Source organism: Loxodonta africana, chromosome 16 (genome assembly GCF_030014295.1).
Source record: "Loxodonta africana isolate mLoxAfr1 chromosome 16, mLoxAfr1.hap2, whole genome shotgun sequence".
Taxonomy (NCBI): domain Eukaryota; kingdom Metazoa; phylum Chordata; class Mammalia; order Proboscidea; family Elephantidae; genus Loxodonta; species Loxodonta africana.
Window position 1 is genome coordinate 52,298,325 of NC_087357.1, and position 20,095 is coordinate 52,318,419.

Below are 20,095 nucleotides of genomic sequence, written 5' to 3' on the forward strand. Positions count from 1 at the left end.
ATGCTGCTTTTAGTCACTGAAAACAGTGACTCTGGAAGCAACTGTGACACTTCTGACTTTTTTTTTCCAAGATGTCACTCATCCTAGGTGAGGACCCTTCTCAGGGAGTAGTTGTGGTGGTCACACCTCTCTTTCTGTGTCAGCTTCTGTTACCATTAAATCATTGCCTCCTGTGAGGTCACTTCCACATGTGTCCTTTAAGATTAATAATCTAACTCATCTTACAAGGAAGTGGTGAGTATACTCCACACCTTTTTTCAATCCAGGGCATCTTTGGGGGAGGAAAAAAACTAAAATAAAATAGCTACAAGAACTAAGCTCTTACTTTGAGCTCCATACCAAGTTTACATACTTAGGCCTCAAAACTCACACTACAATTTTACAACTGGAAAAGAGTCAATAAATTATGATGATCCAATAAAATGAAATAACATACCTCAAATCGCACAATCAGCAAGTGGGATCATTGCAATTTGACCGCAAATCTGTCTGATTCCAAAATGCTTAATTCATCCTAAACAATAACAAAAAAAAAAAAATCCATATTTTTAAACTACTGTTCTCCCATACCTGGAATGCATCCTGTCATGGATTGAATTATGTGACCCCAAAAATGTGTGTATCAGTTGGGCTGGGCCATGATTCCAGGTATTGTGTGATTTTCCAATATGTTGTAAATCCTGCCTCTATGATGTTAATGAGGGAGGATGGGCGGGTGGCAGTGTTAGTGAGGCTGGATTCAATCTACAAGATTGGATTGTGTCTTGAGGCACTCTCTTGAGATATAAAAGAAAGTGAGCAGAGTCAAGGGACCTCATACCACCAAGAAAGCAGTGCCTGGAGCAGAGCGCATCCTTTGGACCTGGGGTCCCTGGGCAAAGATGTTTCTAATCTGGGGGAACATTGACGAGAAGGCTGACAGAGAATGTCTTTCCCTGGAGCTGATGCCCTAAATTTGAACTTTTAGCCTACTTTACTGTTTAGAAAATAAACTTTCTTTGTTAAAGCCACCCACTTGTGGTATTTCTGTTATAGCAGTACTAGATAACTAAGACATGCCCGAAGATTACTTTGGTGTAAATTAATGACCACAGAATATATATATATATGTCTATGTCTATGTCTATGTCTATGTCTATGTCTATGTCTATGTCTATGTCTATGTCTATGTCTATGTCTATGTCTATGTCTATGTCTATGTATATGTATATATATACACACACACAATCTTCTAGCTGCTAACCAAAGGTTTGGTGGTCTGAACCCACTAGCACTCTACTCCCTTAAAGATTTCAGCCTAGGAAACCCTATGTGGCAGTTCTACTTTGTCAAATAGGGTCACTATGAGCGAGAATCAATTCAATGGCACACAACAACAGGCCTATATATATTGCATATCAACAAATTTCAACAATTATTTGTGAACGACAATGGCTGGCCCTAGGCATTCTCATGTCCTCATTATTTCTTTAAGATCGGTTATCATCTTCCTGCCTAGCTTAACAACGAAGAAGACCTTAGTCTCAGGTCTTATCAAAGTGGAAGCACCTGAAGCCTTATCTCATCTTCTAATAACCCTCAGCTAACATTCCAATATGCTAAGAACAGGCTCAGTTTGTGGACACACTTGAAGTTTAAAGGATTCTTATTTTATTATTTTTTTTTAGACTAAAGCCCTGCCATTAACATTTATATTAATAAATCTATAGAATGTACCTTCTGCTATAATTCATAAGATTTTCACTGGACAATTTTTTCAGAAGTAGACTGCCGGGTCCTTCTTCCTAGTCTGTCTTATTCTAGAAGCATCACTGACAACTGTCCATCACAGATAACCCTGTTGGTGTTCGAAATACCATTGATATAATTTCCAGCATCACTGCAACACCAAAGCCACCACAGTAGGGCAAACCGACAGACGAGTGGTGAAAGGCACTCAAAATATGACTGGGGAAGAGCTGCCTCCTCAAAGTAGCAAACCAAAACCAAACCCAGTGCCATCGAGTTGATTCCAACTCATAGCGACCCTATAGGACAGAGAAGAACTGCCCCATAGAGTTTCCAAGGAGCGCCTGGTGGATTCAAGCTGCCGACTCTTTGTTTAGCAGTCGTAGCACTTAACCACTATGCCACCAGGGTTTCCTGCTCAAAGTAAAGTTGACCTTAATGACATGGATGGAATCAAGCTTTCAGAACTCTCATTTGATAACCTGGTATGACTCAAAATAAGTACAAACAGCTGCAAACATCCATTAACTGGAAAGTGAAATGTACAAATTATGAATCTAGGAAAAATGGAAGTAATCAAAAATGAAATGGAACTTATAAAGATCAATAGCCTAGGCATTAAAAAAAAAAAAAAATCTGTTGCCACCAAGTCTATTCTGACTCATTGCCACCCTATAGGGAAGAGTAGAATCACCACATAGGGTTTTCAAAGAGCAGCTGATGGATTTAAACTGCCAACCTTTTGGTTAGCAGCTGAGCTCTTAACCACTGTGCCACCAGAGCACCATCCCAGGCATTACTGGATAATCATATGGTCTACTATGCCAGGAATGACAACTTGAAGAGGAATGGCACTGTATTCTTAGTCAAAAAAACATTTCAAGGTCTATTCTGAAGTGCAATGCTATCAGTGATAGGATAATATCCATATGCCTACAAGAATGACCCCCCACACATTTGTCAGTTTGTTGTACTGTGGGGGTTTGTGTTTCACCGTGTTGCTGGAAACTATGCCACCAGTATCAGTATTCAACTATCGGCAGGGTCACCCACGGTGGACAGGTTTCAGCTGAGCTTCCAGACTAAGACAGACTAGGAACAAGGACCCAGCAGTCTACTCCTGAAAAGAATTAGCCAGTGAAAATCTTATGAATAGCAGCAGAACATTGTCTGATATAGTACCAGAAGATGAGCCCCTCAGGTTGGAAGGCACTCAAAATACAACTGGGGAAGAATTGCTTCCTCAAAGTAGAGTTGACCTTAATGACGTAGATGAAATCAAGCTTATGGGACCTTCATTTGCTGATGTGGCACGACTCAAAATGAGAAGAAACAGCTGCAAACATCCATTAATAATGAGAGCCTGAATGTATGAAGTATCAGTCCCTTGACAAGGCTTGGTAAAGTAGAGGGTCAGCGAAAAACAGGAAAACCCTCAACAAGATGGATTGACACAGTGGCAATAACAATGGGCTCAATTATAACAATGATTTGTGAGTATGGTCTGTGAGTTCTGTGTGGCCATTGCAATGAATTAAGTAGTAGAGAGTGCCATGGGAGGGACAGCTGGTGTCAGAATCGGTAAAAAGTTTGGAGGAGGTACATCTGACCTCCATCTTACAGGAATCAGCTGATGATCTTGACTCTCCTTTCCCCCCATGAAGTTAGAGAAGGTCAGACACCTCTGCCACACCATTTTTACAAGTCATGCCTAGTATATATTTTTATTCTCTTACCTTGTGAGGTCCGCAGGGCTACCCCAGATTAATGATTTGCAAAAAGGGCTCATAGGTCTCAGTATATACTCATATTCATTGCAGCAAACGGATAAAATGTAAAATCAGCAAAGGGAAAATGTGCATGGGGCAAAGTCTGAAAGAAACTAGGTACAAGCTTCCAAGAACCCTCTCTCATTGGAGTTACAGAGGGACTTACTTAAGGTATAATAATACATGTGAAATGTTATCTATCAGAGAAGCTCATTAGAAACTTAATGCTCACTGTTTTTATTGAGGGCTGATCACATAAGTATCCTCTGCCAAAATTCCTGTAACAATTGCCCATGCCAAAATTCCAGACTTGCAGAAAGTAGGTGTTCAGCATAAACCACATTGTTTGTACAAAAAATTTAGACACAATAAGCTACTCTTATCCCTCGTGGAATGATGGGAACACTTCTGAAATCCAAGTTCCCAGACGTGTGCCAAGAACCAAACTTGCAAGGAGATTTTTTTCCAAGGAAAGCAGTCTCAGGCCCACTATGTTAACTATGTCTACACGCTTTCTTACACAAAGTTTCATGAAGTGTTGGCTACATTCTAGATGCCCAAAGACCTATACAAAGAATGAATGAATGAACTAACTAATCAATCAACTTAGTTTTCATTAAGAATTTATCAACTTCTCTGTTTAGTTTTTTAGTCCTAGTCTTTCCAGGAATTCTTAGCCTAAAAGACAGGAAAATGTTCCATGCAATGAAATACGATCATAAATTTTAGAATAGAATACTTTTGTTAACTTAAAATTATGCCAACCTTGACTTGCATTTCCAGGAAATAGTCAAACAATTTAATATTCCATGTGGATATGCAGTGTCAGTTAAAAGGATACACAATGGGGTAATGTTCTAGTCAATCTAACTTTTAGCAGCAATCACTAAGAGAATGGGGAATTTACATTTGTTGGGTCTACTCCATGAAGAGAAGTTTTGTCAAGGTACCTATATTGTTTTAAAACATGAATCCACTAAATGGTTACATTCTGGCTTGAAATATGGAGTTAACTACTATTCTTCAGTCCAGACAAGCTGTTTGGGATTATGAGAATGGTTTAAGAGAATAAACTTCATCTGATTTTGTTGATGTTGATTCTCCTTTGCCCTCCTGAAGTCAGAGGAGGTTAGATGCCTCTGTCACCACATTTTAAATGTATATGAGGTATGAACAGGTATGTTCTGTTCATACCTCATATACATTTTTATTATCCTTCTTTGTGGGGTCACCAGGACCATACCCAGGTTAATGATTTGCAAAGAGGACTCATAAGGCTCAGTATATACTCATATCCATTACAGCAAATGTATATAAATAGCATAGTTTTAGAGGATAATTTATGAGAATGATTTTCATCAGATTTTGTATGTATGTCTATATATATATGTATACATGTATATGTGTGTATATATACATATATTTTTTTTATATATGTATATATATGTTGTGTTAGTTACCCACTGCTGCCATAACAGAAATACTATAAGTGGATAGCTTTAACAAAGAGAAACTTATTCTCTCACAGCCAGGTAGGCTACAAGTCCAAATTCAGGGCATTAGCTCCAGGGGAAGGCTTTCTCTGGCGGCTCTGGAGGAAGGTCCTTGTCCTCAATCATCCCCCGGTCAAGGATCTTCTCAGGTGCAGGGACCCCGTGTCCAAAGGTCATGCTCTGCTCCTGGTGTTGCTTTCTTTGTGGTATGATGTCCCCAACTCTCTGCTTGTTTCACTTTTGTTTTATCTCTTGAGAGATAAAAGGTGGTACAGACCACACCCTGGGGAAACTCCCTTCACACTGGATCTGTGTAAGAGTGGTGTTACAATCCCACCCTAATCCTCCCAACATAAAATTACAATGACAAAATGGAGGACAACCACAGAATACTGGGAATCATGGCCTAACCAAGTTTGTGCACACATTTTTGGGGAAACATAATTCAATCCATGACATCTGTATATACACATATTGTTGTTGTAGTTTTTAGAAGCTGTCGAATCAGTTCCAACTCAAACTGTATGTAAAAGAGAACAAAACACTCCCCGGCCCTGCACCTTCTTCTTCTTCACTGTCCCTCTACCAAGCATGATGTTTTCCCCAGGGACTGGTCCTTCCTGATAATATGCTTGTCTTTGGCTGGGTTCTCCAGAGAAGCGAAATCAGTGAAGCCTGTGCGTGTGTTTATATATAGAGAGAGAAAGAAATTTATATCAAGGAAGTGGCTCATGCACTTGTAGAGGCTGGAAAGTCCCAAGTCCATGGGTAAGTCTGGAGGCTTCTCCTAACTCACGTAGTTGCAGGGACTGGCATCACCAAGATCAGCAGGTAAGACAGCAAGTCACTGGCTCACAGGCTGTGGAGGTTGATAAATGCCAAAATGTGTAGGTGAGATGGCAGGTAAGCTGCTAGCTCACATCCCAAGAACTGGAGGTCAGGCGAGGAGCCAGCTGCAGAATCCACAGGTAGCAAAAGCCAATGAGCTTTGCCAGAAAGTCCACACCCCCAAGGAAACTCTCTTTCAACTGACTGGCTGCTCATAGCAGATCTCATCATGGAAGTGATCACATTATAGCAGACTGCATTATGGAGGTGATTACATCATTACATAGCTGCCAAACTACATCATAACTGCCAAACCACTGAGAATCATGCCCCAGTAAAGCTGACACACAACATTAACCAACGCTATATTCAAAGTACATGAGAGGAAGTCTCGCCATCCACACTTCTAAGGAGCATTCTGGTTCTACTTCTTCCAAGACAGGTTTGTTACTCTTATGGCAGTCCATGGTACACTCAATATTCTTTGCCAACACCATAATTCAAAGACATCAATTCTTCTTTGATCTTTCGTATACTCGTCCAGTTTTCACATGCATATGAGGTGACTGAAAATACCATGGCTTGAGTTAGGGGCACCTTAGTCCTCAAAGTGACATCTTTGCTTTTCAACATTTTAAAGAGATTTTTTGCAGGAGATTTACCAGTGCAATATGTCCTTTGATTTCTTGACTGCTGCTTGCATAGACATTGATTGTGGATCTAAGTAAAATGAAATCTTTGACAACTTCAATATTTTCTCTGTTTATCATGTTGGTGCTTATGGGTCCAGTTAGGATTTTTATTTTCTTTATGTTGAGGTGTAATCCATACTGAAGGCTGTAGTCTTTGATCTTCATCAGTAAGTGCTTCCAGTCCTCTTCGCTTTCAGCAAGCAAAGTTCTGTCACCTGCATATCACAGCTTGATAATGAGTCTTCCTCTAGTTTTAATGACAAGTTCTTCATGCAGGCCAGTTTCTTGTATTATTTGCTCAGCATTTTTTTTTATACAGATTGAATAAGTATGATGAAAGGATACAACACTAACACACCTTTCCTGATTTAAGCTACGAGGTATCCCTTTGTTCTGTTCAAAAGACTGCCTCTTTGTCTAACTGCAGGTTCTTCCTGAACAAAATTAAGGGTTCTGGAATTCCCATTCTTCAAAATTTCGTCCATGATTTGTTATGATATACACAGTCGAATGCTTTACATAGTCAGTAAAGCACAGGTAAGCATCTTTCTGGTTTTCTTTACTTTCAGCCAAGATTCATCTCACATCAGCAATGATATCCCTCATTCCACATCCTCTACTGAATCTGGCTTGAATTTCTGTCAGTTCCTAGTCCATGTACTGCTTCAACAGTTTTTGAATGATTTTCAGCAAAATTTTACTTGCAAGATATTAATAATATTGTTTGATAATTTCAGCATTCTCTTGGGTCACCTTTCTTTGGAGTAGGCACAAATATGGATCTCTTTCAGTTGGTTGGCAGGTAGCTATCTTCCAAATTTCTTGGCATAGATGAGTGAGTGCTTCTAGCGTTGCATCCATTTGTTGAAACATCTCAGTTGGTATTCAGTCAATTCCTGGAGCCTTGTTTTTTGCCAATACTTTCAGTGCAGCACGGACTTCTTGCTTCAGTATCATCGGTTCTTGATCATATGCTACCTCCTGAAATGTTTGAACACTGACCAATTCTTTTTGGTACAATGGCTCTGTGTATTCCCTTCATCTTCTTATGATGCTTTCTGTGTCATTCAATATTTTGGTCATAGGATCTTTCAACATTGCAACCCAAGGCTTGAATTTTCTCTTCAGTTCTTTCAGATTGAGAAATGCCAAGCATGTTCTTCCCTTTTGATTTTCTAATTCCAAGTCTTTGGACATTTCATTATAATACTTTGCTTTGTCTTCTCAAGCTGGCCTTTAAAATCTGCATAATTTCTCCCATTTGCTTTAGCTACCCTATGTTCAAGAGCAAGTTTCACAGTCTCTTCTGATATCCATTTTGATCTTTTCTTTCTTTCCTATCTTTTTAATGACCTTTTGCTTCTTCATATATGGTGACCTTGATGTCATCCCACAACTCATCTGGTGTTCAGTCTTTAGTGTTCAACGCATCAATTTTTTTTTTCTTAAATTCAGGTGAGGTATACTCAAGGATTGCTTTGCCTTTCATGAGCTTGTTTTAATTTTCTTCAGCTTCAACTTGAACTTGCATATGAGTAATTGATGGTCTGTTCTGCAGTTGTACCCTGACTTTGTTCTGACTGATGATATTTAGCTTCTCTATCATTTCTTTCCATAAATGCAGTTGATTTGATTCTTGTTCATTCCACTTGGCAAGGTGCACGTGTATGGTCATCGTTTATGTTGTTGAAAAAAGCTATTTGCAATGAAACAGTCATTGGTCTTGCAAAATCCCATCATGCAATCTCTAGCATCATTTCTATCACCAAGGCCTTATTTTCCAACTACTGATTTTTCTTCTTTGTTTCCAACTTTTGCATTCCAATCACCAGTAATTATCAATGCCTCTTGACTGCATGTTTGATCAATTTCAGACTATAAATTGGTAAAAATCTTCAATGTCTTCATCTTTGGCCTTAGTGGTTGATGCATAAATTTGAATAATAATTGTATTAACTGGTCTTCCTTGTAAGTGTATATTCTCCTATCACTGACAGTGATGTACTTCAGGAGAGATCTTGAAATGTTCTTTTTGATGATGAATGTAACTCCATTCTTCTCCAATTTGTCAATCTCAGCAGAGTAGAACATAAAAAAATTATGCATGGCCAATACCAGTCAGTTTCAGTTCACTTTTTGACAACTTCAAATTTTCCTAGATTCATACTTTGTTATATTCTACATTCCAATTATTAATGGATGTTTGCAGCTGTTTCTTCTCATTTTGAGTCATGCCATATCAGCAAACAAAGGTCCCAAAAGCTTGACTCCAACCATATCATTAAGGTCAACTCTACTTGGAGGAAGCAGCTCTTTCTCAGTTGTATTTTGAGTTCCTTCTAACTTGAGAAGCTCATCTTCTGGCACATATCAGACAATGTTCTGCTGCTATTCATAAGGTTTTTGCTGCTCAATTTTTTTTTTTTTCTTGGAAGTAGATCGCCAGGTCCTTGTTCCTAGTCTGTCCTAATCTGGAAGCTCCACTGAAACCTGTCTACCACAGGTGACCCTGCTGGTATTTGAAATACCAGTGGCATAGCTTCCAGCATCATAATCATAGCAACATGCAGGTCACCACAGTACTACAACTGATATATATATATATACACACACATATATATAGAATGCACCACTCTTTTCACAATAATAGGGTTTGCCATTCCTATTTTGGACTTTTTTTTTTTTAATTGAAGGAACTTTTAATATTCTCAAGAGTCCTCTACCTAGTCCTACATTTTTTCTGCCCTCCTTCTAGCCAGAGGTATCTTTTCAAAGGAAAACTTAATCTCATGAGATTCCTTAATAGCTTTCCATTGTTCTTTGGGAGAAAACTGAATTACTTAGCCTGGACTACAAGGTACTGCTTGGCTTGCCCCCAGCTTGCTTCTTCAGTCCCTTCACATCATGTCCTCCCGGGTTTACTAACTTAAATCTTCTTTCAAGCCCTGGTCTTGTACAACACCTTCTCACTCAATAGGCCCTCTTACTGCAATGAGTCTCTTTCTTTTAGTTTACCTGTTATTTATTCAGCCTTCAGGTCTTAGGGCAGGTACTACTTCCTTGGAAATGTTTTTCCCACTTCACTATATCAAGTGTCCCACCAGCCAGCACCACATATTCTTCCTTTGAATGCTTGTTATAACGGTTAGTTTAGGTTTTATTACTGGATTATTGGCTAGTCATCACTTCTTTCACCACTCCAAATATAATATTTAGTAATAGGTGGACCTTTGCTCTGTTTGCTCACCTTTGTTCTCCCTTGCACCTTGCACAGCATGTGGTACACAAAAAACAAATGAAACATATTGCCATCCAGTCGATTCCGACTTAACAGCAATGCTATAGGACAGAGTAGAACTGCCCCACAGAATTTCCCAGGAACAACTGGTGGATTCCAACTGCCAACCTTTTGGTTAGCAGCCAAGCTCTTAACCTTTGCCACCAGAACTCCATGTAATACATAAAAACTAAGTATTTAAAAAATATGTGCTGAAAGAAGGGAAAAAAAAAAAAAAACTCTACAGTGCAGTGATTCACTTTTACATGACCATTTTAGCTATGGTCTTCTAATTATCACAAAATAATTGTCTGGGACTCTATGCAAATGATCTAGGAGAGGATTGGCCAGTTAGTTGTCCTGGTGGGAGGGCTGTACCTTGAAATTGACTATGGATTTGCTGATATAAGGGTTAACCCTATAGCAGTTTAGGGGGACCTCACTACCTTCAAGAAGAGGAGCCTGAAGTGGACTGAGTCCTTTAGACCAAGGATGCAGGGTCCCTAAGCTGAGAATCTCCTAGATGCAGAAGAAAGGGTGAACACTGAAGATGGCAAGAGATAGCTGCGGTGGGCTTGCCAGCTCTCAGAGCGAGGGCTGAGTGCCTCCAGGCAGGAGGTTTGTCGGCGGAGGTAAAATAGTTGTAGCACTTGCCTGTGTAGGGCAGAGACCTAAGTGTGCCCCATGCAGAGGTTGCCCTCCTCCACCCCCCTCCCTAGGCAACATGGACTGGAGTAGTGTGGTGGCAAGACCGCCCGCAGTCCTGGGTAGTATGATGGGATCCGGCAACAAAAACCAGCAAGGCTCAGTGGCAGAGCAGAAGCCTCGAGATCCATCCGAGCGGAGTGGTGGTAGCCAGAGGCAGCGATGACATGAAGACAGCATCTGACTTTGACCTTAACCATGACACGCCTTCTTGGTGACTATAAGATAAAAATAAGATGGACATGGGAGGAAGGGTAAGCAGTTCTCCTTTTGAGAATCTGTTGCTACTGTTTACTGTTTGTTTTCTATAAATAATAATGTCTTTCACTTTGCTAAAACTGTGTAAGTGTCCCGTGTGTCCGTCTCAATCACAGATGAATGTAGCACCCATAGAATGCTTGATGCCACTAGGTGTATGCCTCTCCTTCCTAGCAGTCTAATGGCTGCCTGGAAATTTGAGACACACCCTGTCTGCATGTGCAATGCAGATACACAGACATGTACATACAAACTCATAGAGATGATAGTCCACAGTCCTGTGTTCACAAGTTATTTTAGGGCCTTAAAAGTACACGCAATATTTTATTTTATTTTTTTAATATAATAAAGAGAAAACGAAATGCCTTAAAGGCCTTATTTCCTTGATTATAATGTTTACTAAGAATGGGTTTCAGGTGTATCCTGATATCATTCAGAAACCCTAAAGACTGCTTCATGGGGCCTTGGGTTGAAACTCTATACAAGTCCTCTCTGACATAAACAGGCTCAACTGTTTTCCACGTATATTATCATGTCCTAGGGAGCCCTGTAGCACAGAGGTTAAGAGCTCGACTACTAACCAAAAGGTCAGCAGTTCGGATTCACCATCCAGTACTTGGAAACTCTATGGGACAGTTCTACTCTGTCCTATAGGATTGCTTAAGTCAGAATGACTCAATGACAACGGGTTTTTTTGGCTTTTTTATGCCTTATGTATATTATCATATTCTGATGTTGCAATTTGGAGACCGGGTTAGAAAGCACTTGTTAGGAGGAGCACTTTGCTTTTAAACACCTTTGTGATTCCTTTTAGCATCCCACTATTCTCGGTAGATAAAATGCATTGTTCTATACCCCAACTGTGAGTTTACTTGTATCTTATTCTTTCTAACTAATTCTCTATTGAGCCAGCTGTTTTTGTTTCTTTGTGGACAATACCTTAAGGGGACAATTCTGTACCCATTTATTTTTCAAAAGGTGAAAATGGTTCAGCAAATGCTAAGGTCAAGAAGTGTACCTTGACTGAGATCACAAAGTTAACATAACGAATGTGAGAGTGCTCTAGGAAGTTAAGTGCTAGTTAGGTGTGGGAATAAAACCTACCCTGCTGCTTCCAAAGTGTTTCTTTCGCCATATGTAAAGCCACTTCAGTGACTATTCCTAGCTCTTTACCGAAGGCATTTAAACTAAATGCAATACTTTTACTGCAATAAAACATAATGATGACAATTTAAAGAAACATTTTCAGTACTAAGAAGAAATGCGCTGTAAAGTACTTGGTTTTAATTAAACTGTTTCCTGGATCCTAAATGATGATAAAAGTTCTCTCCGTTAACACTAGGGGTACATCAAAAGGGTTCAAAACTCTAGCTATTATTTGGCCTTATGACAAGAAAATATTTTATATTTGAAGTATGTTGATATTACACATCTCTAGTTCCTTTTGTAAAACCCAGAGTGCCACTTATTCATTTTAAGGCTATGCTTTTATGGAAGCTCTTCAAAGTGGTTCAGTGCGTTATTCTTAGACATAAACAAAAATCAGCAAGAGTGATGTAGTTTTCTCTCAAAGTATTGGGGAAAAAAAAAGAAGTTCAGTTATTCCTTCCTGGGACTTTTGCTTATTATTCAGTTTATGGTACCTTTAAGCAGTGTCACAGTGGTCAATGTGATCGATAAAGTTAAATATGCAGTCACAGAGTTTGAAGTTTAAAAACCTAGGTATTTTGTTTGTTTGGTTTTGGTCTTAGTCTTCTTGCATAAATGATTTCTACCCAGTCTACTCTTTACAGTTAAAAGCATGAAATCTGGAGTAATACAGATCTGGATTTAAATTCTGTTTTTGTCATTAGCTAGATTTTTTAACTTGAAAATTATTTTTAATTTCTCTTATCTCCATTTCCTCTTATGTTAAATAGATTTATGGTGGCAGGGAATGAGCTCCCTTAATCATATGTTAACATTATTGCCTCATTATCAAGTTTGCTATCTACCCAGATAGATGGAATGGCTACTTTAAGCGCTCCTCCCAACATTCATTCATTCACTCAACCTCCTTTATTTAAGAATAAGTTAAAATACACTTGGAGAAATTCAATTTCAGTGTTCTCCCAAATCTAATAGTATTACATGCTAACATATTATTTTTACATTTATTTATTTATTTTTATATCTATATAACCCTTTTAGTCTATTGGTATATTTGATAGAGATGCTTTATATGGTTAATGTGAATTTTCATAAGACAAAAAACTTAAACACAGGGTAAACAACTAATCATCATAGCTATAGTTTTTTCTCTTTAAACACTCTAGTCAACAGTCTCCTCACTGACTAAGGGCAATTAGAGCAAAGATTTGGTAATGAAGTGTAAAGAATCAGTTTCCACCATGACGAGTCAAATCATAAAGCATTTACTTCACTGTGCTATACAACCCATCCTAAAGGGTCCTTTTTGTTTGTGTGTTAGATTTAATTTCACTTTAACTTCATCTTTTTTGAAAGCAATAATTTTAGGGGACGTATCAAACATTGTTATAAATTATGATTTTTCTAATGTTATTTTTTATTGTTTCAAGAATATATATAACAGAACTTTTGCCAATTCGACATTTTTCAGGTGTACAATTTAGTGATATCAATTACGTTACTTGTGTTGTGCAACCATCACACATTCTAAGGTTATTTTAAATAAAAAATGAAGTGATTTTTTTCCACTTAGTGAAAACCGTATACCCTTGTGTTCATAATAAAGTACAAGTACATATAGAAGATTGTTCAGTAAAAATGTTATAGGCTTATATTTGCTTCACTTTCAGTAATTTCTAAAATCTTGTCAGCTTACGTATCAAAAGATTGTTTGAGAAATCTCATCAGCAAATTTTCTGATGTCTAAGTTTCAAAATGTTATTCCAAATTCAAACCTAATCATCAGAAATAACTGTTTAGTAAGTAAGTAATTTTACTGATGGTGGATATATCTAATCTACTTTTGCCTGAAAATATCAGCTCTACATGCATTTACAACAGTGGTAAACAATTTATATCTTTATAATAAACAGATATTACCATATTTTTATGCAAATAACACGTGCAACATGTAAAAAAAAATTGTCATAGTAGCACTTAGGAAAATACCTCAACTGGGAGGGAGCAGCTGGCAATCAAATGTAGATGGTACACCTTATTTGCATAAAAATAAGGTACTTAAAAGCACATTGAAAAAAATAACAAGAGTTAATAACATTTATCAAGCATACAGTCTCTAGTAAATACTACAGTTTTGAAAACTATGAATATTACTAGCAATATTAAAACATCTTAAATTTGTATCAGGAAGGTGATTTTCAAAGTTTCATTTAGAATTAGTAGGAAGCAGTCCATGTATAAGCACTACACACAGTAGCTGAGTTATTCTTCACAACCTTGCATGACAAGAATTATTATCCTTATTACACTGAACAATAAAAATGAAGCTCAGTATGGTTAAAATGTGCCTGACATTGTATAACTACATGGTAGGAGAGCCAGGATTCAAAATTAGGTTCTTCTAATTCTAAGTCCGTGATTGTTCCAGTATATCTTGCTGTTGCTCAAACAGATGTACTTTTAAAATTGCTTGTAAAAATGCACAGATGGCACCTGCTAAACATATAACTGACAATAATATCCTGATACCTTCAAATACTCAAGAATATCTAGCATAAAACAAAGACAGAGCTTGAAAATTTGCATTACAATATACTGCACCTAGAAAGAATTTTAAAATCTGTCTAGTCCAACATTCTGCATTAAGCTTGGAGAAAGAAAGTTAAGTGATTTGGTTAATGCTATTTGGAAATTTCAAAGTCCACACTTAATTTTCTCGAATCCCTTTCTATAGTGTGCGTTTTTTGGAAATTTCAAAGTCCACACTTAATTTTCTTGAATCCCTTTCTTTAGTGTGTGTTTTTTTTATATCAAGAAAATAGTTTAGTCATAATATTAAAAATGTGTCTATTTTTAATTTTAAGTGTAAACGATGTTAATTCTCAATAATAAACAAGAAAAAAAGATTTAAAACTATACAATATCTCTACCTCCATTCATCAAATTAGTAGACACTTTAAAAAAGTAGTAACATTTAGTTATTAAATGTTTTAACTAAACTATTATTAATATTATATGAAGGCTATCATGATATATTTCTAATGAATGCTATTTTGAAAACAATGCCTAGTACTACTTTGTCTCATTGTCCTTCTTCGAAATCTTTTAGAATTAATAAAATGCCCACAGAAGGTTTATTTTATTGTGAAACTATTATACAAAATATTTTATCCGGAGAAATGGAAGTTATAGAGCATTTTTAGTGCCTTAAATTTGCTTTGCAAGCTGCATGTATATTACTAGAAAGATGGATAAGCACCAACAATTGTTGCAGAAGTTGTCTGAGGCTTAAACACCATGAAGAACAATCTTTCCTACATGTCACACAAATTCCTTTTTTTCTTTACAGTCTTACAGAGTATATAAATCCCTGAATGAATACACTCAACTGGCTAACTCTATTCTATTCTTTGATGTCTTCTATGTTCCTAAAATAAAATGATGCCAAGTGTATCTTTAGAATTTGCAAGCAATGCAAGTGTTATGCAGCCAACTGACAGAAAACCATTGGTGTTCTGTAGGTTTATCAGTAGCCATGAGGGATTTGTATTTGTTCAAACTCTCCCACCTATTGTCCCTTATAATCAATGGTAGACATATTAAAGTACATGAAGAATAGTGCAAAATTTCAACATCTAAAAAAGGGTGAAAGTCAGTGATCTTCACAGAAATAAACCCCTTTTTTGGATTCCAATAAATTAACTGCAGAGACACCTGAATACAGAAGAAGGAAGAAGAAGAATCTTTGAAAACCTATTATCAAAAATATATTGATTGAATATGACTTTATCCAAAATTAATTTTGAATTCAGCAATCATATACTCACTGCCTAACATTTATCACATAGTGAATGGAGCTTAGGTATGGCAGAGGTTAAGAGCTCAGGCTACTAACCAAAAGGTGGACACTTCAATGGCAAAGGATACTATTCTAAGAATAGATCTCCGGGTGGCACAAATGCTTTGCACTTGACTGCCATCTTAAATGTTAGAGGTTTGAACCCACCCACTGCAGAAGAAAGGCCTGGGTTTCTGCTTCTATAAAGAATAATAATATTAAAAAAAAAAAAAAAAGCATTGCTGTCGAGTGAATTCTGACTCATAGCCACCCTATAGGACAGAGTAGAACTGCCCCATAGGGTTTCCAAGGAGTGACTGATGGATTTGAACTGCCAACGTTTTGGATAGCAGTCCATTTTCTTCCTCAATCCCATGGGCAACATCAATAAACGATTTACAGAAAACACTAAACTGATTAGCATTTTACATACCTTATTTCATCAGATTTCTCCACGTAGTAATTTTCTATTGCTGCATAACAAATTCCCCAAAACATAAGTGATTACCTCAGACTGTCCATAAGTCAGGAGTCTGGCCACAGTTTAGCTGGGTCAGCTGCTCATGGTCTTGTTGTTAGGTGCCATTGAGTCAGTTCCAACTCATAGTGACCCTAAGTACAACAGAATGAAACACTACCCAGTCCTGTGCCATCCTCACAATCTTTTCTATATTTGAGCTCATTGTAGCAGCCACTGTGTCAATCCATCTCGATGAGGGCTTTCCTCTTTTTTGTTGACCCTCCACCTTACCAAGCACGATGTCCTTCTCCAGGAACTGTTCTCACAGGGCCATAATCAAGGTGTCCTCAGTTTGGCATTCTCATTTATAGGATTGATTAGGGTTTCCAAGGACTGGCTGGTGGATTCAAACTGCCGACCTTTTGATTAGCAGCTGAGCACTTCACCACAGACAAGAAAATCCTACAGAGCAGTTCTACTCTGTGACACAAGGGGTTGCCTTGAGTCAGAATCAGCTTGATAGCAATAGATTTTCTATTTATTTATTTTTCGGTATCCTAAGGATGGACTGTCATAATAAATTTAAAAATGACTCTGAAAAGCAGGAAGTATTATGGTAATACACTTCAGACTAAGCAATTGCTAGAATGGTCTCCATTGGTAGACAACTCGCTTCCCTAAAGATGGATAGTACTTGAAGTTTATTAACTGGATCTTTACTGCCAAGGAAAGTGGCAGGTTGAATAATTTCCTGGTGGTTTTGGACAAGACTGTCCAGCAAACTTCTTTTAGATTAGAACCTTTATATCTGATTATTCAGATTAGAATCATTAGAACAATCTTAACTCCTTATAAAACTAGTTTAAGAGTGAATTTGCAGTGGATTAGAGTGGAATCAACAAATATCGAGCCAAGGATGAATTGTTGTTATTCTGCAAAATGAAGTCCTTATTAAAGCTTGGTAGACTTCAAACAATATACTCCATTAATACAACGGCACACATCTAATTATTTCAGTTAAGGAGGATTTTTTTTTTTTTTAATTTTTGTGCTTTTTATTATAGAAACAATTTACTAGAAATAAATTCTGAATAATAAATCTTGACACTGATATAGAATACATCATTTAACTATTATTATTTCGTAAAAATTTAAGAAGTTGTATTTAGCAGATTCAATTAAATTAGATCCCAATTCAGAGACAGCATTCCATATGGGTATTTCAGTTCTTTTCAAAATGCATTACTTAAAATAAAGGAAAAAAATCAATGGAAGTAAAGAATTACAGTGTGATGTTCACAAAATAATTAGAGTATTATAAATATGCTTAGAAATTTACAGAGCCAATTTTTTTAAGTATGGTCTTTCCAGATTCGAGCTACTCTTTTAAATATTTTAAGTACATTAAGGTAAAGTCACTTGTGTCATGTTAGTTCATGTTTCTAGTTTCTGTTTACATGAAAAGTAACTTGAATGCATTGCAGAGATTTATTTCTTTTTTATGAGGAACCTAGTATAGGAAGAGATTAATACAATTACCATAAGTCTGAGTAAACACAATGGCAAAGGTATTTTAGACAGCATGAGAGATAAAGGTGAAGTATAAAACACAGCTTTGAATATTCTGTTTCTGGGCAGGCATAATTTCAGTTGTAATTGGGATGAGTATGTTAAATTGTCATTGTAAGATATCCTGTAGTAGGTTCCAACTCATAGCGACCCTATGTACAACAGAACAAAACAAATCATTGTTATATACTTCAGCCCATTGTTACAAACACTGTGTCAATCCATCTACTTAGTTGAGGGTCTTCTTCTTTTTCACTGACCCTCTATTTTACCAAGCATGACATCCTTCTCCAGGGACTGCTACCTACATGTCCAAAGTATGTGAGGCAAAGTCTCACCATCCTTGCTTCTAAGGAACATTCTGGCTGTACTTCTTCCAAGACAGACCTATTCATTCTTCTAGCAGTCCATGGTATAGTCAATATTCTTCACCAACACCATAACTCCAAGGCATTAATTCTTCAGTCTTCCTTATTCATTGTCCAGCTTTCGCATGCATATGAGGTGACTAAAAATACCATGGTTTGGGACAGGCATTATTCCTAGGTTAGTCTTCAAGGTGACCATTGCTTTTAAACACATTAAAGAGGTCTTTTGCAGCAGAATCTCCCAATGCAAAGCCACATTTGATTTTTTGACTGCTGCTTCCAAAGGCATTGACTGTGGATTCAAGTAAAATGAAATCCTTGACAACTTCAATCTTTTCTCCATTTATCATAATGTTGTTTACTGGTCCAGTTGTGAGGATTTTTATTTTCTTTATGTTGAGGTACAATCCATACTGAAGGCTATGGTCTTTGATCTTCATCAGTAAGTGCTTCAAGTCCTCTTCTCTTTCACCAAGCAAGGTTGTGTCATCTTCATATCTCAGGTTTTTAATGAGTGTTCCTCCAATCCTGATGCCCTGTTCTTCTTCATATACTCCAGTTTCTCGAATTATTTGCTCAGCATACAGATTGAATAAGTATGGTGAAAGGATACAACTCTGACACACACCTTTGCTGACTTTAAACCATCCAGTATCCTTTTGCTCTGTTCAAACAACTGCCTCATGCTCTATGCACAGATTCCTCATGAGCACAAGTGTTCTAGAATTCCCATTCTTCGCAATGTTATCTGTAATTTGTTATGATCCACGAGGTCGAATTCCTTTGCATAGTCAGTAAAACAGAGGCAAATATCTTTCTGGTATTCTCTGCTTTCAGCCAAGATCCATTTGACAGCAGCAGTAATATCCCCTGTTCTACATCCTCTTCTGAATCCAGCCTGAATTTCTGGCAGTTCCCTATGGACGTACTGCTGCAACCACTTTTGAAGGATCTTCAGCAAAATTTTACTTGTGTATGATATTGTTTGATGATTTCCTCATTTTGCTGGATCACCTTTTTTGGAATAGACACAAATATGGATGTCTTCCAGTCAGTTGGCCAGGTAGCTGTCTTCCCAATTTGTGGACAGACAAGTAAACTCTTCCGGTATAGCATCCTTTTGTTGAAACATCTCAACTGGTATTTCATCAATTCCTGAAGCCTTGTTTTCTGACAATGCCTTTAGTGCAGCTTGGGCTTCTTACTTCAGTACCATCGGTTCTTGATCATATGCTACCTGCTGAAATGGCTGAATGTTGACCAATTCTTTTTGGTACAGTGACTCTGTGCATTCTTTCCATATTCTTTTGATGCTTTCTGTGTCATTCAATATTTTTCCTGTAGAATCCTTCAGTGTTGCACCTCAAGACTTGAATTATTTCTTCAGTTCTCTCAGCTTGAGAAATGCCAAGCAAGTTCCTCTCTTTTGGTCTTTTACCTCCAGGTCTTTGCACATTTCATTATAATACTTTACTTTGTCTTCTTGAGCGGCCCTTTGAAATCTTCTGTTCAGCGTTTTACTTCATCATTTCTTTCATTTGCTTTAGCTACTCTACATCCAAAAGCAAGAACCACAGTCTCTTCTGACATCCATTTTGGTCTTTCCTGTCTTTTTAATGACCTCTTACCTTCTTCACGTCTGATGCCCTTGTTGTCATCCCATAACTTGTCTGGTCTTCTGCCATTAGTGATCAATGCATCAAATCTGTTCTTAAGATTGTCTTTAAATTTAGGTGGGATATAATCAAGGTTGTATTTTGGCTTTAGTCAACTTGTTTTAATTTTCTTCAGCTTCAACTTGAACTTGGATATGAGCAATTGATGGTCTGTCCCACAGTTGGCTCCTGGCCATGTTTTGACTGGTGATATTGAGCTTTCCCATTTTCTCTTTACAGAGATGTAGTCATTTTTATTCCTGTGTATTCCATCTGGTGAGGTCCACGTGTGTAGTTGTCATTTAC